This window comes from Schistocerca serialis, chromosome 9 (assembly GCF_023864345.2).
Source record: "Schistocerca serialis cubense isolate TAMUIC-IGC-003099 chromosome 9, iqSchSeri2.2, whole genome shotgun sequence".
Classification (NCBI taxonomy): domain Eukaryota; kingdom Metazoa; phylum Arthropoda; class Insecta; order Orthoptera; family Acrididae; genus Schistocerca; species Schistocerca serialis.
In genome coordinates, this window is record NC_064646.1 from 520,349,470 (window position 1) to 520,372,995 (window position 23,526).

The window sequence follows — 23,526 nt, forward strand, 5'->3', positions numbered from 1 at the left end:
GTCCAAGGGATACACTAAACCTGAAGTGAAGCATCGGAATCTAAAACTGGACTCACAGGAGAGGTTCGAATCACATAAAGTGAGGGTGTCAGTCCTCTTGTACTTAAGTCGGCATTGTGCCATGTGTATTAAATTCGGATGCAATTTCTGTGTTTCATCGTCAATAAGAAGATCCAAGGGATACAGTAAACCTGAGGTGAAGCATCGGAATGTAAAACTGGACTCACAGGAGAGGTTCAAATCATAGAAAGTGAGAGTGGCAGTCCTCTTGTACCTAAGTCACCATTGTGACTTTTGTATTAATTTCGGATGCAATTTCTGTGTTTCACCGTCAATAAGAAGGTTCAAGGGATACAGTAAACCTGAAGTGAAGCATCGGAATCTAAAACTGGACTCACAGGAGAGGTTCAAATCATAGGAAGTGATAGTGTCAGTCCTCTTGTACTTAAGTCGGCATTGTGCCTTTTGAATTTAATTCCGATGCTATTTCTGTGTTTCATTGTCAATAAGAAGGTCCAAGGGATACAGTAAACCTTAAGTGAAGCATCGGAATCTAAAACTGTACTCACAGGAGAGGTTCAAATCATAGAAAGTGAGAGTTTCAGTCCTCTTTTACTTAATTCAGCATTATGCCTTTTGAATTTAATTCCGATGCAATTTCTGTGTTTCATCGTCAATAAGAAGGTGCAAGGTATACAGTAAACCTGAAGTGAAGCATCGGAATCTAAAACAGGACTCACAGGAGAGGTTCAAATCATAGAAAGTGAGAGTGTTAGTCGTCTTCTACTTAGGTCGGCACTGTGCCTTTTGAATTTAATTCCGATGCAATTTCTGTGTTTCATCGTCAATCAGAACGTCCAAGGTATACAGTAAACCTGATGTGAAGCATCGGAATCTAAAACTGGACTCACATAAGAGATTCAAATCATAGAAAGTTAGAGTGTCACTCCTCTTGTACTTAAGTCGGTAATGTGCCTTTTGTATTAAATTCGTATGCAATTTCTGTGTTTCATCGGCAATAAGAAGGTCCAAAGGATACAGTAAACCTTAAGTGAAGTATCGGAATCTAAAAATGGACTCGCAGGAGAGGTTCAAATCATAGAATGTTAGAGTGTCAGTCCTCTTGTACTTAAGTCGCCATTGTGATTTTTGTATTAAATTCGGATGCAATATCCGTGTTTCATCGTCAATAAGAAGGTCCAAGGGATACAGTAAACCTTAAGTGAAGCATCGGAATCTAAATCTGACCTCACAGGAGAAGTTCGAATCATGGAAAGTGAGAGTGTCAGTGCCCATGTACTTAAGTCGCCATTGTGCATTTTGTATTAAATTCGGATGCAATTTCTGTGTTTCATCGTCAATAAGAAGGTCCAAGTTATACAGTAAACCTGAAGTGAAGCATCGGAATCTTAAACTGGAATCACAGGAGAGGTTCAAATCATAGAAAGTGAGAGTGTCAGTCCTCTTCTACTTAGGTCGGCACTGTGCCATTTGAATTTAATTCCGATGCAATTTCTGTGTTTCATCGTCAATAAGAACGTCCAAGGGATACAGTAAACCTGAAGTGAAGCATCGGAATCTGAAACTGGACTCACAGGAGAGGTTCGAATCACAGAAAGTGAGAGTGTCAGTCCTCTTGTACTTAAGTCGGCATTGTGCCATTTGTATTAAATTCGGATGCAATATCTGTGTATCATCGTCAATAAGAAAGTCCAAGGGATACAGTAAACCTGAGGTGAAGCATCGGAATCTAAAACTGGACTCACAGGAGAGATTCAAATCATAGAAAGTGAGAGTGTCAGTCCTCTTGTACTTAAGTCACCATTGTGACTTTTGTATTAATTTCGGATGCAATATCTGTGTTTCATCGTCAATAAGAAGGTCCAAGGGATGCAGTAAACCTGAAGTGATGCATCGGAATCTTAAACTGGAATCACAGGAGAGGTTCAAATCATAGAAAGTGAGAGTGTCAGTCCTCTTGTACTTAAGTCGCCATTGTGGCTTTTGTATAAAATTCAGATGCAATTTCTGTGTTTCATCGTCAATCAGAAGGTCCAAGGGATACAGTAAACCTGAAGTAAAGCATCGGAATCTAAAACTGGACTCACAGGAGAGGTTCAAATCATAGAAAGTTAGAGTTTCAGTCCTCTTGTACTTAAGTCGGCATTGTGCATTTTGTATTAAATTCGGATGCAAACTCTGTGTTTCATCGTCAATAAGAAGGTCCAAGGGATACAGTAAACCTGAAGTGAATCATCGGATACTAAAACTGGACTCACAGGAGAGGTTCAAATCATAGAATGTTAGAGTGTCAGTCCTCCTGTACTTAAGTCGGCATTGTGCCTTTTGAATTTAATTCCGATGCTATTTCTGTGTTTCATTGTCAATAAGAAGGTCCAAGGGATACAGTAAACCTGAAGTGAAGCATCGGAATCTAAAATTGTACTCACAGGAGAGGTGCAAATCATAGAAAGTGAGAGTGTCAGTTCTCTTTTACTTAAGTCAGCATTGTGCCTTTTGAATTTAATTCCGATTTAATTTCTGTGTTTCATCGTCAATAAGAAGGTGCAAGGTATACAGTAAACCTGAAGTGAAGCATCGGAATCTAAATCTGACCTCACAGGAGAGGTTCGAATCATAGAAAGTGAGAGTGTCAGTCCTCTTGTACTTAAGTCGCAATTGTGCCATTTGTATTAAATTCGGATGCAATTTTTGTGTTTTGTCGTCAATAAGAAGGTCCAAGGGATACAGGAAACCTTAAGTGAAGCATCGGAATCTAAAACTGGACTCGCAGGAGAGGTTCAAATCATAGAAAGTGAGAGTGTCAGTCCTCTTGTACTTAAGTCGGCATTGTGCCTTTTGAATTTAGTTCCGATGCTAGTTCTGTGTTTCATTGTTAATAAGAAGGTCCAAGGGATACAGTAAACCTGAAGTGAAGCATCGGAACCCAAAACTGGACTCACAGGAGAGATTCAAATCATAGAATGTGAGAGTGTCAGTCCTCTTTTACTTAAGTCGGCATTGTGCGTTTTAAATTTAATTCCGATGCATTATCTGTGTTTCATTGTCAATAAGAAGGTCCAAGGGATACAGTAAAACTGAAGTGAAGCATCGGAATCTAAAACTGGACTCACAGGAGAGGTGCAAATCATAGAAAGTTAGAGTGTCAGTCCTCTTGTACTTAAGTCGGCATTGTACCTTTTGTATTAAATTCAATGCAAACTCTGTGTTTCATCGTCAATTAGAAGGTCCAAGGGATACAGTAACCCTAAGTGAAGCATCGGAATGTAAAACTGGACTCACAGGAGAGGTTCAAATCATAGAAAGTGAGAGTGTCAGTCCTCTTGTACTTAAGTCGGCATTTTGCCATTTGAATTTAATTCCGATGCAATTTCTGTGTTTCATCGTCAATAAGAAGCTGCAAGGTATACAGTAAACCTGAAGTGAAGCATCGGAATCTAAAACTGGACTCACAGGAGAGGTTCAAATCATAGAAAGCGAGAGTGTTAGTCCTCTTCTACTTAGGTCGGCACTGTGCCTTTTGAATTTAATTCTGATGCAATTTCTGTGTTTCATCGTCAATAAGAACGTCCAAGGGATACAGTAAACCTGAAGTGAAGCATCGGAATCTAAAACTGGACTCACAGGAGAGGTTCGAATCACAGAAAGTGAGAGTGTCAGTCCTCTTGTACTTAAGTCGGCATTGTGCCATTTGTATTAAATTCGGATGCAATTTCTGTGTTTCATCGACAATAAGAAGGTCCAAGGGATACAGTAAACCTGAGGTGAAGCATCGGAATCTAAAACTGGACTCACAGGAGAGGTTCAAATCATAGAAAGTAAGAGTGTCAGTCCTCTTGTACTTAAGTCACCATTGTGACTTTTATATTAATTTCGTATGCAATTTCTGTGTTTCATCGTTAATAAGAAGGTCCAAGGGATACAGTAAACCTGAAGTGAAGCATCGGAATCTAAAACTGGACTCACAGGAGAGGTTCAAATCATAGAAAGTGAGAGTGTCAGTCCTCTTGTACCTAAGTCGCCATTGTGCCTTTTGTATTAAATTCAGATGCAATTTCTGTGTTTCATCGTCAATCAGAAGGACCAAGGGATACAGTAAACCTGAAGTAAAGCATCGGAATCTAAAACTGGACTCACAGGAGAGGTTCAAATCATAGAAAGTTAGAGTGTCAGTCCTCTTGCACTTAAGTCGGCATTGTGCCTTTTGTATTAAATTCGGATGCAAACTCTGTGTTTCATCGTCAATAAGAAGGTCCAAGGGATACAGTAAACCTGCAGTGACGCATCGGATACTAAAACTGGACTCACAGGAGAGGTTCAAATCATAGAAAGTTAGAGTGTCAGTCCTCTTGTACTTAAGTCGGCATTGTGCCTTTTGAATGTAATTCCGATGCAATTTCTGTGTTTCATTGTCAATAAGAAGGTCCAAGGGATACAGTAAACCTGAAGTGAAGCATCAGAATCTAAAACTGTACTCACAGGAGAGGTTCAAATCATAGAAAGTGAGAGTGTCAGTCCTCTTTTACTTAATTCAGCAATGTGCCTTTTGAATTTAATTCCGATGCAATTTCTGTGTTTCATCGTCAATAAGAAGGTGCAAGGTATACAGTAAACCTGAAGTGAAGCATCGGAATCTAAAACTGGACTCACAGGAGAGGTTCAAATCATAGAAAGTGAGAGTGTTAGTCGTCTTCTACTTAGGTCGGCACTGTGCCTTTTGAATTTAATTCCGATGCAATATCTGTGTTTCATCGTCAATAAAAACGTTCAAGGTATACAGTAAACCTGAAGTGAAGCATCGGAATCTAAAACTGGACTCACAGGATAGGTTCAAATCATAGAAAGTGAGAGTGTCAGTCCTCCTGTACTTATGTCGCCATTGTGCCTTTTGTATTAAATTCAGATGCAATTTCTGTGTTTCATCGTCAATCAGAAGGTCCAAGGGAAACAGTAAACCTGAAGTAAAGCATCGGATTCTTAAACTGGACTCACAGGACAGGTTCAAATCATAGAAAGTGAGAGTGTTGGTCGTCTTCTACTTAGGTCGGCACTGTGCCTTTCGAATTTAATTCCGATGCAATTTCTGTGTTTCTTCGTCAATAAGAACGTCCAAGGTATACAGTAAACCTGAAGTGAAGCATCGGAATCTAAAACTGGACTCACAGGAGTGATTAAAATCATAGAAAGCTAGAGTGTCACTCCTCTTGTACTTAAGTCGGTAATGTGCCTTTTGTATTAAATTCGGATGCAATTTCTGTGTTTCATCGGCAATAAGAAGGTCCAAGGGATACAGTAAACCTGAAGTGAAGCATCGGAATCTAAAACTGGACTCACAGGAGAGGTGCAAATCATAGAAAGTGAGAGTGTCAGTCCTCTTTTACTTAAGCCAGCATTGTGCCTTTTGAATTTAATTCCGATTTAATTTCTGTGTTTCATCGTCAATAAGAAGGTGCAAGGTATACAGTAAACCTGAAGTGAAGCATCGGAATCTAAATCTGACCTCACAGGAGAGGTTCGGATCATAGAAAGTGAGAGTGTCAGTCCTCTTGTACTTAAGTCGCAATTGTGCCATTTGTATTAAATTCGGATGCAATTTGTGTGTTTCGTCGTCAATAAGAAGGTCCAAGGGATACAGTAAACCTGAAGTGAAGCATCGGAATCTAAAACTGGACTCACAGGGGAGGTTCAAATCATAGAAAGTGAGAGTGTCAGTCCTCTTGTACTTAATTCGGCATTGTGCCTTTTGAATTTAGTTCCGATGCTAGTTCTGTGTTTCATTGTCAATAAGAAGGTCCAAGGGATACAGTAAACCTGAAGTGAAGCATCGGAACCTAAAACTGGACTCACAGGTGAGATTCAAATCATAGAAAGTGAGAGTGTCAGTCCTCTTTTACTTAAGTCGGCATTGTGCGTTTTAAATTTAATTCCGATGCATTATCTGTGTTTCATCGTCAATAAGAAGGTCCAAGGGATACAGTAAACCTGAAGTGAAGCATCGGAATCTAAAACTGGACTCACAGGAGAGGTGCAAATCATAGAAAGTTAGAGTGTCAGTCCTCTTGTACTTAAGTCGGCATTGTACCTTTTGTATTAAATTCAAATGCAAACTCTGTGTTTCATCGTCACTTAGAAGGTCCAAGGGATACAGTAAACCTGAGGTGAAGCATCGGAATCTAAAACTGGACTCACAGGAGAGGTTCAAATCATAGAAAGTGAGAGTGTCAGTCCTCTTGTACTTAAGTCACCATTGTGACTTTTGTATTAATTTCGGATGCAATTTCTGTGTTTCATCGTGAATAAGAAGGTCCAAGGGATACAGTAAACCTGAAGTGAAGCATCGGAATCTAAAACTGGACTCACAGGAGAGGTTCAAATCATAGAAAGTGAGAGTGTCAGTCCTCTTGTACTTAAGTCGCCATTGTGCCTTTTGTATTAAATTCAGATGCAATTTCTGTGTTTCATCGTCAATCAGAAGGTCCAAGGCATACAGTAAACCTGAAGTAAAGCATCGGAATCTAAAACTGGACTCACAGGAGAGGTTCAAATCATAGAAAGTTAGAGTGTCAGTCCTCTTGTACTTAAGTCGGCATTTTGCCTTTTGAATTTAATTCCGATGCTATTTCTGAGTTTCTTGTCAATAAGAAGGTCCAAGGGATACAGTAAACCTGAAGTGAAGCATCGGAATCTAAAACTATACTCACAGGAGAGGTTCAAATCATAGAAAGTGAGAGTGTCAGTCCTCCTGTACTTAAGTCGCCATTGTGCCTTTTGTATTAAATTCAGATGCAATTTCTGTGTTTCATCGTCAATCAGAAGGTCCAAGGGATACAGTAAACCTGAAGTAAAGCATCGGAATCTTAAACTGGACTCACAGGAGAGGTTCAAATCATAGAAAGTGAGAGTGTTGGTCGTCTTCTACTTAGGTCGGCACTGTGCCTTTCGAATATAATTCCGATGCAATTTCTGTGTTTCATCGTCAATAAGAACGTCCAAGGTATACAGTAAACCTGAAGTGAAGCATCGGAATCTAAAACTGGACTCACCGGAGAGATTCAAATCATAGAAAGTTAGAGTGTCACTCCTCTTGTACTTAAGTTGGTAATGTGCCTTTTGTATTAAATTCGGATGCAATTTCTGTGTTTCATCGGCAATAAGAAGGTCCAAGGGATACAGTAAACCTTAAGTGAAGCATCGGAATCTAAAACTGGACTCGCAGGAGAGGTTCAAATCATAGAATGTTAGAGTGTCAGTCCTCTTTTACTTAAGACGGCATTGTGCCATTTGTATTAAATTCGGATGCGATTTCTGTGTTTTATCGTCAACAAGAAGGTCCAAGGGATACAGTAAACCTTAAGTGAAGCATCGGAATCTAAAACTGGACTCGCAGGAGAGGTTCAAATCATAGAATGTTAGAGTGTCAGTCCTATTGTACTTAAGTCGCCATTGTGATTTTAGTATTAAATTTTGATGCAATATCTGTGTTTCATCGTCAATAAGAAGGTCGAAGGGATACAGTAAACCTTAAGTGAAGCATCGGAATCTAAATCTGACCTCACAGGAGAAGTTCGAATCATGGAAAGTGAGAGTGTCTGTGGCCTTGTACTTAAGTCGGCATTGTGCCATTTGTATTAAATTCGGATGCAATTTCTGTGTTTCATCGTCAATAAGAAGGTCCAAGGGATACAGTAAACCTTAAGTGAAGCATCGGAATCTAAAACTGTACTCACAGGAGAGGTTCAAATCATAGAAAGTGAGAGTTTCAGTCCTCTTTTACTTAATTCAGCATTGTGCCTTTTGAATTTAATTCCGATGCAATTTCTGTGTTTCATCGTCAATAAGAAGGTGCAAGGTATACAGGAAACCTGAAGTGAAGCATCGGAATCTAAAACAGGACTCACAGGAGAGGTTCAAATCATAGAAAGTGAGAGTGTTAGTCGTCTTCTACTTAGGTCGGCACTGTGCCTTTCTGTGTTTCATCGGCAATAAGAAGGTCCAAAGGATACAGTAAACCTTAAGTGAAGCATCGGAATCTAAAAAAGGACTCGCAGGAGAGCTTCAAATCATAAAATGTTAGAGTGTCAGTCCTCTTTTACTTAAGACGGCATTCTGCCATTTGTATTAAATTTGGATTCGATTTCTGTGTTTTATCGTCAACAAGAAGGTCCAAGGGATACAGTAAACCTTAAGTGAAGCATTGGAATCTAAAACTGGACTCACAGGAGAGTTTCAAATCATAGAAAATTAGAGTGTCAGTCCTCTTGTACTTAAGTCGCCATTGTGATTTTTGAATTAAATTCGGATGCAATATTTGTGTTTCATCGTCAATAAGAAGGTCCAAGGGATACAGTAAACCTTAAGTGAAGCATCGGAATCTAAATCTGACCTCACAGGAGAAGTTCGAATCATGGAAAGTGAGAGTGTCAGTGCCCTTGTACTTAAGTCGGCATTGTGCCATTTGTATTAAATTCGGATGCAATTTCTGTGTTTCATCGTCAATAAGAAGGTCCAAGGGATACAGTAAACCTGAAGTGAAGCATCGGAATCTAAAACTGGACTCACAGGATAGGTTCAAATCATAGAAAGTGAGAGTGTCTGTCCCCTTGTACTTAAGTCGCCATTGTGCATTTTGTATTAAATTCGGATGCAATTTCTGTGTTTCATCGTCAATAAGAAGGTCCAAGTTATACAGTAAACCTGAAGTGAAGCATCGGAATCTAAAACTGTACTCACAGGAGAGGTTCAAATCATAGAAAGTGAGAGTGTCAGTCCTCTTTTACTTAATTCAGCATTGTGCCTTTTGAATTTAATTCCGATGCAATTTCTGTGTTTCATCGTCAATAAGAAGGTGCATGGTATACAGTAAACCTGAAGTGAAGCATCGGAATCTAAAACTGTACTCACAGGAGAGGTTAAAATCATAGAAAGTGAGAGTGTCAGTCCTCTTTTACTTAATTCAGCATTGTGCCTTTTGAATTTAATTCCGATGCAATTTCTGTGTTTCATCGTCAATAAGAAGGTGCAAGGTATACAGTAAACCTGAAGTGAAGCATCGGAATCTAAAACTGGACTCACAGGAGAGGTTCAAATCATAGAAAGTGAGAGTCTTAGTCGTCTTCTACTTAGGTCGGCACTGTGCCTTTTGAATTTAATTCCGATGCAATTTCTGTGTTTCATCGTCAATAAGGACGTCCAAGGTATACAGTAAACCTGAAGTGGAGCATCGGAATCTAAAACTGGACTCACAGGAGAGGTTCAAATCATAGAAAGTGAGAGTGTCAGTCCTCCTGTACTTAAGTCGCCATTGTGCCTTTTGTATTAAATTCAGATGCAATTTCTGTGTTTCATCGTCAATCAGAAGGTCCAAGGGAAACAGTAAACCTGAAGTAAAGCATCGGAATCTTAAACTGGACTCACAGGACAGGTTCAAATCATAGAAAGTGAGAGTATTGGTCGTCTTCTACTTAGGTCGGCACTGTGCCTTTCGAATTTAATTCCGATGCAATTTCTGTGTTTCTTCGTCAATAAGAACGTCCAAGGTATACAGTAAACCTGAAGTGAGGCATCGGAATCTAAAACTGGACTCACAGGAGTGATTCAAATCATAGAAAATTAGAGTGTCACTCCTCTTGTACTTAAGTCGGTAATGTGCCTTTTGTATTAAATTCGGATTCAATTTGTGTGTTTCATCGGCAATAAGAAGGTCCAAGGGATACAGTAAACCTGAAGTGAAGCATCGGAATCTAAAACTGGACTCACAGGGGAGGTTCAAATCATAGAAAGTGAGAGTGTCAGTCCTCTTGTACTTAAGTCGGCATTGTGCCTTTTGAATTTAGTTCCGATGCTAGTTCTGTGTTTCATTGTCAATAAGAAGGTCCAAGGGATACAGTAATCCTGAAGTGAAGCATCGGAACCTAAAACTGGACTCACAGGAGAGATTCAAATCATAGAATGTGAGAGTGTCAGTCCTCTTTTACTTAAGTCGGCATTGTGCGTTTTAAATTTAATTCCGATGCATTATCTGTGTTTCATCGTCAATAAGAAGGTCCAAGGGATACAGTAAACCTGAAGTGAAGCATCGGAATCTAAAACTGGACTCACAGGAGAGGTGCAAATCATAGAAAGTTAGAGTGTCAGTCCTCTTGTACTTAAGACGACATTGTACCTTTTGTATTAAATTCAAATGCAAACTCTGTGTTTCATCGTCAATTAGAAGGTCCAAGGGATACAGTAACCCTGAAGTGAAGCATCGGAATGTAAAACTGGACTCACAGGAGAGGTTCAAATCATAGAAAGTTGAGAGTGTCAGTCCTCTTGTACTTAAGTCGGCATTGTGCCTTTTGAATTTAATTCCGATGCAATTTCTGTGTTTCATCGTCAATAAGAAGCTGCAAGGTATACAGTAAACCTGAAGTGAAGCATCGGAATCTAAAACTGGACTCACAGGAGAGGTTCAAATCATAGAAAGCGAGAGTGTTAGTCCTCTTCTACTTAGGTCGGCACTGTGCCTTTTGAATTTAATTCCGATGCAATTTCTGTGTTTCATCGTCAATAAGAACGTCCAAGGGATACAGTAAACCTGAAGTGAAACATCGGAATCTAAAACTGGACTCACAGGAGAGGTTCGAATCACAGAAAGTGAGAGTGTCAGTCCTCTTGTAATTAAGTCGGCATTGTGCCATTTGTATTAAATTCGGATGCAATTTCTGTGTTTCATCGTCAATAAGAAGGTCCAAGGGATACAGTAAACCTGAGGTGAAGCATCGGAATCTAAAACTGGACTCACAGGAGAGGTTCAAATCATAGAAAGTGAGAGTGTCAGTCCTCTTGTACTTAAGTCACCATTGTGACTTTTGTATTAATTTCGGATGCAATTTCTGTGTTTCATCGTGAATAAGAAGGTCCGAGGGATACAGTAAACCTGAAGTGAAGCATCGGAATCTAAAACTGGACTCACAGGAGAGTTTCAAATCATAGAAAGTGAGAGTGTCAGTCCTCTTGTACTTAAGTCGCCATTGTGCCTTTTGTATTAAATTCAGATGCATTTTCTGTGTTTCATCGTTAATCAGAAGGTACAAGGGATACAGTAAACCTGAAGTAAAGCATCGGAATCTAAAACTGGACTCACAGGAGAGGTTCAAATCATAGAAAGTTAAAGTGTCAGTCCTCTTGTACTTAAGTCGGCATTGTGCCTTTTGAATATAATTCCGATGCTATTTCTGTGTTTCTTGTCAATAAGAAGGTCCAAGGGATACAGTAAACCTGAAGTGAGGCATCGGAATCTAAAACTGTACTCACAGGAGAGGTTCAAATCATAGAAAGTGAGAGTGTCAGACCTCTTTTACTTAATTCAGCATTGTGCCTTTTGAATTTAATTCCGATGCAATTTCTGTGTTTCATCGTCAATAAGAAGGTGCAAGGTATACAGTAAACCTGAAGTGAAGCATCGGAATCTAAAACTGGACTCACAGGAGAGGTTCAAATCATAGAAAGTGAGAGTGTTAGTCGTCTTCTACTTAGGTCGGCACTGTGCCTTTTGAATTTAATTCCGATGCAATTTCTGTGTTTCATCGTCAATAAGAACGTCCAAGGTATACAGTAAACCTGAAGTGAAGCATCGGAATCTAAAACGGGACTCACAGGAGAGGTTCAAATCATAGAAAGTGAGAGTGTCAGTCCTCCTGTACTTAAGTCGCCATTGTGCCTTTTGTATTAAATTCAGATGCAATTTCTGTGTTTCATCGTCAATCAGAAGGTCCAAGGGATACAGTAAACCTGAAGTAAAGCATCGGAATCTTAAACTGGACTCACAGGACAGGTTCAAATCATAGAAAGTGAGAGTGTTGGTCGTCTTCTACTTAGGTCGGCACTGTGCCTTTCGAATATAATTCCGATGCAATTTCTGTGTTTCATCGTCAATAAGAACGTCCAAGGTATAGAGTAAACCTGAAGTGAAGCATCGGAATCTAAAACTGGACTCGCAGGAGAGGTTCAAATCATAGAATGTTAGAGTGTCAGTCCTCTTTTACTTAAGACGGCATTGTGCCATTTGTATTAAATTCGGATGCGACTTCTGTCTTTTATCGTCAACAAGAAGGTCCAAGGGATACAGTAAACCTTAAGTGAAGCATCGGAATCTAAAACTGGACTCGCAGGAGAGGTTCAAATCATAGAATGTTAGAGAGTGAGTCCTCTTGTACTTAAGTCGCCACTGTGATTTTTGTATTAAATTTGGATGCAATATCTGTGTTTCATCGTCAATAAGAAGGTCGAAGGGATACAGTAAACCTTAAGTGAAGCATCGGAATCTAAATCTGACCTCACAGGAGAAGTTCGAATCATGGAAAGTGAGAGTGTCTGTGCCCTTGTACTTAAGTCGGCATTGTGCCATTTGTATTAAATTAGGATGCAATATCTGTGTTTCATCGTCAAGAAGAAGGTCCAAGGGATACAGTAAACCTGAAGTGAAGCATCGGAATCTAAAACTGGACTCACAGGATAGGTTCAAATCATAGAAAGTGAGAGTGTCAGTCCCCTTGTACTTAAGTCGCCATTGTGCATTTTGTATTAAATTCGGATGCAATTTCTGTGTTTCATCGTCAATAAGAAGGTCAAAGGGATACAGTAAACCTGAAGTGAAGCATCGGAATCTAAATCTGACCTCACAGGAGAAGTTCGAATCATGGAAAGTGAGAGTGTCAGTGCCCTTGTAATTAAGTCGGCATTGTGCCATTTGAATTTAATTCTGATGCAATTTCTGTGTTTCATCGTCAATAACAAGGTCCAAGGGAATCAGTAAACCTGAAGTGAAGCATCGGAATCGAAAACTGGACTCACAGGAGAGGTTCAAATCATAGAAAGTGAGAGTGTTAGTCCTCTTCTACTTAGGTCGGCACTGTGCCTTTTGAATTTAATTCCGATGCAATTTCTGTGTTTCATCGTCAATAAGAACGTTCAAGGCATACAGTAAACCTGAAGTGAAGCATCGGAATCTAAAACTAGACTCACAGGAGAGGTTCGAATCACAGAAAGTGAGAGTGTCAGTCCTCTTGTACTTAAGTCGGCATTGTGCCATTTGTATTACATTCGGATGCAATTTCTGTGTTTCATCGTCAACAAGAAGGTCCAAGGGATACAGTAAACCTGAGGTGAAGCATCGGAATCTAAAACTGGACTCACAGGAGAGGTACAAATCATAGAAAGTGAGAGTGTCAGTCCTCTTTTATTTAAGTCAGCATTGTGCTTTTGAATTTAATTCCGATGCAATTTCTGTGTTTCATCGTCAATAAGAAGGTCCAAGGGATACAGTAAACCTGAAGTATAGCAGCGGAATCTAAAACTGGGCTCACAGGAGAGGTTCAAATCATAGAAAGTTAGAGTGTCGGTCCTCTTGTAGTTACGTCGGCATTGTTCCTTTTGTATTAAATTCGGATGCAAACTCTGTGTTTCATCGTCAATTAGACGGTCCAAGGGATACAGTAAACCTGAAGTGAAGCATCGGAATCTAAAACTGGACTCACAGGAGAGGTTCAAATCATAGAAAGTGAGAGTGTCAGTCCTCTTGTACTTAAGACGGCATTGTGCGTTTTGAATTTAATTCCGATGTAATTTCTGTGTTTCATCGTCAATAAGAAGGTGCAAGGTATACAGTAAACCTGAAGTGAAGCATCGGAATCTAAATGTGACATCACAGGAGAGGTTCGAATCATAGGAAGTGAGAGTGTCAGTCCTCTTGTACTTAAGTCGCAATTGTGCCATTTGTAATTAATTCGGATGCAATATCTGTGTTTCGTCGTCAATAAGAAGGTCCAAGGGATACAGTAAACCTGCAGTGAAGCATCGGAATCTAAAACTGGACTCACAGGGGAGGTTCAAATCATAGAAAGTGAGAGTGTCAGTCCTCTTGTACTTAATTCGGCATTGTGCCTTTTGAATTTAGTTCCGATGCTAGTTCTGTGTTTCATTGTCAATAAGAAGGTCCAAGGGATACAGTAAACCTGAAGTGAAGCATCGGAACCTAAAACTGGACTCACAGGAGAGATTCAAATCATAGAAATCGAGAGTGTCAGTCCTCTTTTACTTAAGTCGGAATTGTGCGTTTTAAATTTAATTCCGATGCATTATCTGTGTTTCATCGTCAATAAGAAGGTCCAAGGGATACAGTAAACCTGAAGTGAAGCATCGGAATCTAAAACTGGACCCAGAGGAGAGGTGCAAATCATAGAAAGTTAGAGTGTCAGTCCTCTTGTACTTGAGTCGGCATTGTACCTTTTGTATTAAATTCGGATGCAAACTCTGTGTTTCATCGTCAATTAGAAAGTCCAAGGGATACAGTAAACCTGAAGTGAAGCATCGGAATGTAAAACTGGACTCACAGGAGAGGTTCAAATCATAGAAAGTGAGAGTGTCAGTCCTCTTGTACTTAAGTCGGCAGTGTGCCTTTTGAATTTAATTCCGATGCAATTTCTGTGTTTCATCGTCAATAAGAAGGTCCAAGGTATACAGTAAACCTGAGGTGAAGCATCGGAATCTAAAACTGGACTCACAGGAGAGGATCAAATCATAGAAAGCGAGAGTGTTAGTCCTCTTCTACTTAGGTCGGCACTGTGCCTTTTGAATTTAATTCCGATGCAATTTCTGTGTTTCATCGTCAATAAGAACGTCCAAGGGATACAGTAAACCTGAAGTGAAGCATCGGAATCTAAAACTGGACTCACAGGAGAGGTTCGAATCACAGAGAGTGAGAGTGTCAGTCCTCTTGTAGTTAAGACGGCATTGTGCCATTTGTATTAAATTCGGATGCAATTTCTGTGTTTCATCGTCAATACGAAGGTCCAAGGGATACAGTAAACCAGAGGTGAAGCATCGGAATCTAAAACTGGACTCACAGGAGAGGTTCAAATCATAGAAAGTGAGAGTGGCTGTCCTCTTGTACTTAAGTCACCATTGTGACTTTTGTATTAATTTCGGATGCAATTTCTGTGTTTCATCGTCAATAAGAAGATCCAAGGGATACAGTAAACCTGAAGTGAAGCATCGGAATCTAAAACTGGACTCACAGGAGAGGTTCAAATCATAGACAGTGAGAGTGTCAGTCCTCTTGTGCTTAAGTCGCCATTGTGCCTTTTGTATTAAATTCAGATGCAATTTCTGTGTTTCATCGTCAATCAGAAGGTCCAAGGGATACAGTAAACTTGAAGTAAAGCATCAGAATCTAAAACTGGACTCACAGGAGAGGTTCAAATCATAGAAAGATAGAGTGTCAGTCCTCTTGTACTTAAGTCGGCATTGTGCCTTGTGAATTTAATTCCGATGCTATTTCTGTGTTTCATTGTCAATAAGAAGGTCCACGGGATACAGTAAACCTTAAGTGAAGCATCGGAATCTAAAACTGTACTCACAGGAGAGGTTCAAATCATAGAATGTGTGAGTGTCAGTCCTCTTTCACTTAATTCAGCATTGTGCCTTTTGAATTAAGTTCCGATGCAATTTCTGTGTTTCATCGTCAATAAGAAGGTGCAAGGTTTACTGTAAACCTGAAGTGAAGCATCGGAATCTAAAACTGGACTCACAGGAGAGGTTCAAATCATAGAAACTGAGAGTGTTAGTCGTCTTCTACTTAGGTCGGCACTGTGCCTTTTGAATTTAATTCCGATGCAATTTCTGTGTTTTATCGTCAACAAGAAGGTCCAAGGGATACAGCAAACCTTAAGTGAAGCATTCGAATCTAAAACTGGACTCGCAGGAGAGGTTCAAATCATAGAATGTTAGAGTGTCAATCCTCTTGTACTTAAGTCGCCATTGTGATTTTTGTATTAAATTCGGATGCAATATCTGTGTTTAATTCGCAATAAGAAGGTCCAAGGGATACAGTAAACCTTAAGTGAAGCATCGGAATCTAAATCTGACCTCACAGGAGAAGTTCGAATCATGGAAAGTGAGAGTGTCAGTGCCCTTGTACTTAAGTCGGCATTGTGCCATTTGAATTAAATTCGGATGCAATTTCTGTGTTTCATCGTCAATAAGAAGGTCCAAGGGAAACAGTAAACCTGAAGTGAAGCATCGGAATCTAAAACTGAACCCACAGGATAGGTTCAAATCATAGAAAGTGAGAGTGTCAGTCCCCTTGTACTTAAGTCGCCATTGTGCATTTTGTATTAAATTCGGATGCAATTTCTGTGTTTCATCGTCAATAAGAATGTGCAAGGGATACAGTAAACCTGAAGTGAAGCATCGTAATCTAAAACTGGACTCACAGGAGAGGTTCAAATCATAGAAAGTTAGAGTGTCAGTCCTCTTGTAATTAAGTCGGCATTGAGCCTTTTGTATTAAATTCGGATGCAAACTCTGTGTTTCATCGTCAATAAGAAGGTCCAAGGGAAACAGTAAACCTGAAGTGAAGCATCGGAATCTAAATCTGACCTCACATGAGAAGTTCGAATCATGGAAAGTGAGAGTGTCAGTGCCCTTGTACTTAAGTCGGCATTGTGCCTTTTGAATTTAATTCTGATGCAATTTCTGTGTTTCATCGTCAATAAGAAGGTCCAAGGGATACAGTAAACCTGAAGTGAAGCATCGGAATCTAAAACTGGACTCACAGGAGAGGTTCAAATCATAGAAAGTGAGAGTGTTAGTCCTCTTCCACTTAGGTCGGCACTGTGCCATTTGAATTTAATTCCGATGCAATTTCTGTGTTTCATCGTCAATAAGAACGTCCAAGAGATACAGTAAACCTGAAGTGAAGCATCGGTATCTAAAACTGGACTCACAGGAGAAGTTCGAATCACAGAAAGTGAGAGTGTCAGTCCTCTTGTACTTAAGTCGGCATTGTGCCATTTGTATTAAATTCGGATGCAATTTCCGTGTTTCATCGTCAATTAGAAGGTCCAAGGTATACAGTAAACCTGAAGTGAAGCATCGGAATGTAAAACTGGACTCACAGGAGAGGTTCAAATCATAGAAAGTGAGAGTGTCATTCCTCTTGTACTTAAGTCGGCATTGTGCGATTTAAATTTAATTCCGAAGCATTATCTGTGCTTCTTCGTCAATAAGAAGGTCCAAGGGATACAGTAAACCTGAAGTGAAGCATCGGAATCTAAAACTGGATTCACGGGAGAGGTGCAAATCATAGAAAGTTAGAGTGTCAGTCCTCTTGTACTCAAGTCGGCATTGTACCATTTGTATTAAATTCGGATGCAAATTCTGTGTTTCATCGTCAATTAGAAGGTTCAACGTATACAGTAAACCTGTAGTGAAGCATTGGAATGTAAAACTGGACTCACAGGAGAGGTTCAAATCGTAGAAAGTGAGAGTGTCAGTCCTCTTGTACTTAAGTCAGCATTGTGCCTTTTGAATTTCATTCCGATGCAATTTCTGTGTTTCATCGTCAATAAGAAGCTGCCAGGTATACAGTAAACCTGAAGTGAAGCATCGGAATCTAAAACTGGACTCACAGGAGAGGTTCAAATCATAGAAAGTGAGAGTGTTAGTCCTCTTCTACTTAGGTCTGCACTGTGCCTTTTGAATTTAATTCCGATGCAATTTCTGTCTTTCATCGTCAATAAGAACGTCCAAGGGGTACAGTAAACCTGAAGTGAAGCATCGGAATCTAATACTGGACTCACAGGAGAGGTTCGAATCATAGAAAGTGAGAGTGTCAGTCCTCTTGTACTTAAGTCGGCATTGTGCCATTTGTATTAAATTCGGAAGCAATTTCTGTGTTTCATCGTCAATAAGAAGGTCCAAGGGATACAGTAAACCTGAGGTGAAGCATCGGAATCTAAAACTGGACTCACAGGAGAGGTTCAAATCATAGAAAGTGAGAGTGTCAGGCCTCTTGTACTTAAGTCACCATTGTGACTTTTGTATTAATTTCGGATGCAATTTCTGTGTTTCATCGTCAATAAGAAGGTCCAAGGGATACAGTAAACCTGAAGTGAAGCATCGGAATCTAAAACTGGACTCACAGGAGAGGTTCAAATCATAGAAAGTGAGAGTGTCAGTCCTCTTGTACTTAAGTCGGCATTGTGCCTTTGTATTAAATTCGGATGCAAACTCTGTGTTTCATCGTCAATAAGAAGGTCCAAGGGATACAGTAAACCTGAAGTGAAGCATCGGAATCTAAAACTGGACTCACAGGAGAGGTTCAAATCATAGAAAGTGAGAGTGTCAGTCCTCTTTTATTTAAGTCAGCATTGTGCCTTTTGAATTTAATTCCGATGCAATTTCTGTGTTTCATTGTCAATAAGAAGGTCCAAATGATATAGTAAACCTGAAGTGAAGCATCGGAATCTAAAACTGTACTCACAGGAGAGGTTCAAATCATAGAAAGTGAGAGTGTCAGTCCTCTTTTATTTAAGTCAGCATTGTGCCTTTTGAATTTAATTCCGATGCAATTTCTGTGTTTCATCGTCAATAAGAAGGTCCAAGGGATACAGTAAACCTGACGTATAGCAGCGGAATCTAAAACTGGACTCACAGGAGAGGTTCAAATCATAGAAAGTTAGAGTGTCAGACCTCTTGAAGTTATGTCGGCATTGTACCTTTTGTATTAAATTCGGATGCAAACTCTGTGTTTCATCGTCAATTAGACGGTCCAAGGGATACAGTAAACCTGAAGTGAAGCATCGGAATCTAAAACTGGACTCACAGGAGTGGTTCAAATCGTAGAAAGTAAGAGTGTCGGTCCAATTGTACTTAAGACGGCATTGTGCCTTTTGAATTTAATTCCGATGTAATTTCTGTGTTTCATCGTCAATAAGAAGGTGCAAGGTATACAGTAAACCTGAAATGAAGCATCGGAATCTAAATCTGACATCACAGGAGAGGTTCGAATTATAGAAAGTGAGAGTGTCAGTCCTCTTGTACTTAAGTCGCAATTGTGCCATTTGTAATTAATTCGGATGCAATTTCTGTGTTTCGTCGTCAATAAGAAGGTCCAAGGGATACAGTAAACCTGAAGTGAAGCATCGGAATCTAAAACTGGACTCACAGAAGAGGTGCAAATCATAGAAAGTTAGAGTGTCAGTCCTCTTGTACTTAAGACGGCATTGTACATTTTGTATTAAATTCGGATGCAAACTCTGTGTTACATCGTCAATTAGAAGGTCCAAGGGATACAGTAAACTTGAAGTGAAGCATCGGAATGTAAAACTGGACTCACAGGAGAGGTTCAAATCATAGACAGTGAGAGTGTCAGTCCTCTTGTACTTAAGTCGGCATTGTGCCTTTTGAATTTAATTCCGATGCAATTTCTGTGTTTCATCGTCAATAAGAATCTGCAAGGTATACAGAAAACCTGAAGTGAAGCATCGGAATCTAAAACTGGACTCACAGGAGAGGTTCTAATCATAGAAAGCGAGAGTGTTAGTCCTCTTCTACTTAGGTCGCCACTGTGCCTTTTGAATTTAATTCCGATGCAATCTCTGTGTTTCATCGTCAATAAGAACGTCCAAGGGATACAGTAAACCTGAAGTGAAGCATCGGAATCTAAAACTGGACTCACAGGAGAGGTTCGAATCACAGAAAGTGAGAGTGCAGTCCTCTTGTACTTAAGTCGGCATTGTGCCATTTGTATTAAATTCGGATGCAATTTCTGTGTTTCATCGTCAATAAGAAGATCCAAGGGATACAGTAAACCTGAGGTGAAGCATCGGAATCTGAAACTGGACTCACAGGAGAGGTTCAAATCATAGAAAGTGAGAGTGTCAGTCCTCTTGTACTTAAGTCACCATTGTGACTTTTGTATTAATTTCGGATGCAATTTCTGTGTTTCATCGTCAATAAGAAGGTTCAAGGGATACAGTAAACCTGAAGTGAAGCATCGGAATCTAAACCTGGACTCACAGGAGAGGTTCAAATCATAGACAGTGATAGTGTCAGTCCTCTTGTACTTAAGTCGACATTGTGCCTTTTGTATTAAATTCAGATGCAATTTCTGTGTTTCATCGTCAATCAGAAGGTCCAAGGGATACAGTAAACCTGAAGTAAAGCATCGGAATCTAAAACTGGACTCACAGGAGAGGTTCAAATCATAGAAAGTGAGAGTGTCAGTCCTCTTTTATTTAAGTCAGCATTGTGCTATTGAATTTAATTCCGATGCAATTTCTGTGTTTCATCGTCAATAAGAAGGTCCAAGGGATACAGTAAACCTGAAGTGAAGCATCGGAAACTAAAACTGGACTCACAGGAGAGATTCAAATCATAGAAATCGAGAGTGTCAGTCCTCTTTTACTTAAGTCGGCATTGTGCGTTTTAACTTTAAATCGGATGCAATATCTCTTTTTCATCGTCAATAAAAAGGTCCAAGGGATACAGTAAACCTGAAGTGAAGCATCGGAATCTAGAACTGGACTCACAGGAGAGATTCAAATCATAGATAGTGAGAGTGTCAGTCCTCTTTTACTTAAGTCGGAATTGTGCGTTTTAAATTTAATTCCGATGCATTATCTGTGTTTCATCGTCAATAAGAAGGTCCAAGGGATACAGTAAACCTGAAGTGAAGCATCGGAATCTAAAACTGGACTCACAGGAGAGGTGCAAATCATAGAAAGTTAGAGTGTCAGTCCTCTTGTACTTAAGTCGGCATTGTACCTTTTGTATTAAATTCGAATGCAAACTCTGTGTTTCATCGTCAATAAGAAGGTCCAAGGGATACAGTAAACCTTAAGTGAAGCATCGGAATCTAAAACTGTACTCACAGGAGAGGTTCAAATCATAGAAAGTGAGAGTTTCAGTCCTCTTTTACTTAATTCAGCATTGTGCCTTTTGAATTTAATTCCGATGCAATTTCTGTGTTTCATCGTCAATAAGAAGGTGCAAGGTATACAGTAAACCTGAAGTGAAGCATCGGAATCTAAATCTGACCTCACAGGAGAAGTTCGAATCATGGAAAGTGAGAGTGTCAGTGCCCTTGTACTTAAGTCGGCATTGTGCCTTTTGAATATAATTCTGATGCAATTTCTGTGTTTCATCGTCAATAACAAGGTCCAAGGGAATCAGTAAACCTGAAGTGAAGCATCGGAATCGAAAACTGGACTCACAGGAGAGGTTCAAATCATAGAAAGTGAGAGTGTTAGTCCTCTTCTACTTAGGTCGGCACTGTGCCTTTTGAATTTAATTCCGATGCAATTTCTGTGTTTCATCGTCAATAAGAAGCTGCAAGGTTTACAGAAAACCTGAAGTGAAGCATCGGAATCTAAAACTAGACTCACAGGAGAGGTTCGAATCACAGAAAGTGAGAGTGTCAGTCCTCTTGTACTTAAGTCGGCATTGTGCCATTTGTATTAAATTCGGATGCAATTTCTGTGTTTCATCGTCAATAAGAAGGTCCAAGGGATACAGTAAACCTGAGGTGAAGCATCGGAATCTAAAACTGGACTCACCGGAGAGGTTCAAATCATAGAAAGTGAGAGTGTCAGTCCTCTTTTATTTAAGTCAGCATTGTGCTCTTGAATTTAATTCCGATGCAATTTCTGTGTTTCATCGTCAATAAGAAGGTCCAAGGGATACAGTAAACCTGAAGTATAGCAGCGGAATCTAAAACTTGACTCACAGGAGAGGTTCAAATCATAGAAAGTTAGAGTGTCAGTCCTCTTGTAGGTACGTCGGCATTGTACCTTTTGTATTAAATTCGGATGCAAACTCTGTGTTTCATCGTCAATTAGACGGTCCAAGGGATACAGTAAACCTGAAGTGAAGCATCGGAATCAAAAACTGGACTCACAGGAGAGGTTCAAATCATAGAAAGTGAGAGTGTCAGTCCTCTTGTACTTAAGACGGCATTGTGCGTTTTGAATTTAATTCCGATGTAATTTCTGTGTTTCATCGTCAATAAGAAGGTGCAAGGTATACAGTAAACCTGAAGTGAAGCATCGGAATCTAAATGTGACATCACAGGAGAGGTTCGAATCATAGAAAGTGAGAGTGTCAGTCCTCTTGTACTTAGGTCGCAATTGTGCCATTTGTAATTAATTCGGATGCAATATCTGTGTTTCGTCGTCAATAAGAAGGTCCAAGGGATACAGTAAACCTGAAGTGAAGCATCGGAATCTAAAACTGGACTCACAGGGGAGGTTCAAATCATAGAAAGTGAGAGCGTCAGTCCTCTTGTACTTAAGTCGGCATTGTGCCTTTTGAATTAATTCCGATGCTAGTTCTGTGTTTCATTGTCAATAAGAAGGTCCAAGGGATACAGTAAACCTGAAGTGAAGCATCGGAACCTAAAACTGGACTCACAGGAGGGATTCAAATCATAGAAATCGAGAGTGTCAGTCCTCTTTTACTTAAGTCGGCATTGTGCGTTTTAAATTTAAATCCGATGCAATATCTCTTTTTCATCGTCAATAAAAAGGTCCAAGGGAAACAGTAAACCTGAAGTGAAGCATCGGAATCTAGAACTGGACTCACAGGAGAGATTCAAATCATAGATAGAGAGAGTGTCAGTCCTCTTTTACTTAAGTCGGAATTGTGCGTTTTAAATTTAATTCCGATGCATTATCTGTGTTTCATCGTCAATTAGAAGGTCCAAGGGATACAGTAAACCTGAAGTGAAGCATCGGAATCTAAAACTTGACTCACAGGAGAGGTGCAAATCATAGAAAGTTAGAGTGTCAGTCCTCTTGTACTTAAGTCGGCATTGTACCTTTTGTATTAAATTCGGATGCAAACTCTGTGTTTCATCGTCAATTAGAAGGTCCAAGGGATACAGTAAACCTGAAGTGAAGCATCGGAATGTAAAACTGGACTCACAGGAGAGGTTCAAATCATAGAAAGTGAGAGTGTCAGTCCTTTTGTACTTAAGTCGGCAGTGTGCCTTTTGAATTTAATTCCGATGCAATTTCTGTGTTTCATCGTCAATAAGAAGCTGCAAGGTATACAGTAAACCTGAAGTGAAGCATCGGAATCTAAAACTGGACTCACAGGTGAGGTTCAAATCATAGAAAGCGAGAGTGTTAGTCCTCTTCTACTTAGGTCGGCACTGTGCCTTTTGAATTTAATTCCGATGCAATTTCTGTGTTTCATCGTCAATAAGAACGTCCAAGGGATACAGTAAACCTGAAGTGAAGCATCGGAATCTAAAACTGGACTCACAGGAGAGGTTCGAATCACAGAAAGTGAGAGTGTCAGTCCTCTTGTAGTTAAGTCGGCATTGTGCCATTTGTATTAAATTCGGATGCAATTTCTGTGTTTCATCGTCAATAAGAAGGTCCAAGGGATACAGTAAACCTGTGGTGAAGCATCGGAATCTAAAACTGGACTCACAGGAGAGGTTCAAATCATAGAAAGTGAGAGTGGCAGTCCTCTTGTACTTAAGTCGCCATTGTGACTTTTGTATTAATTTCGGATGCAATTTCTGTGTTTCATCGTCAATAAGAACGTCCAAGGGATACAGTAAACCTGAAGTGAAGCATCGGAATCTAAAACTGGACTCACAGGAGAGGTCCGAATCACAGAAAGTGAGAGTGTCAGTCCTCTTGTACTTAAGTCGGCATTGTGCCTTTTGAATTT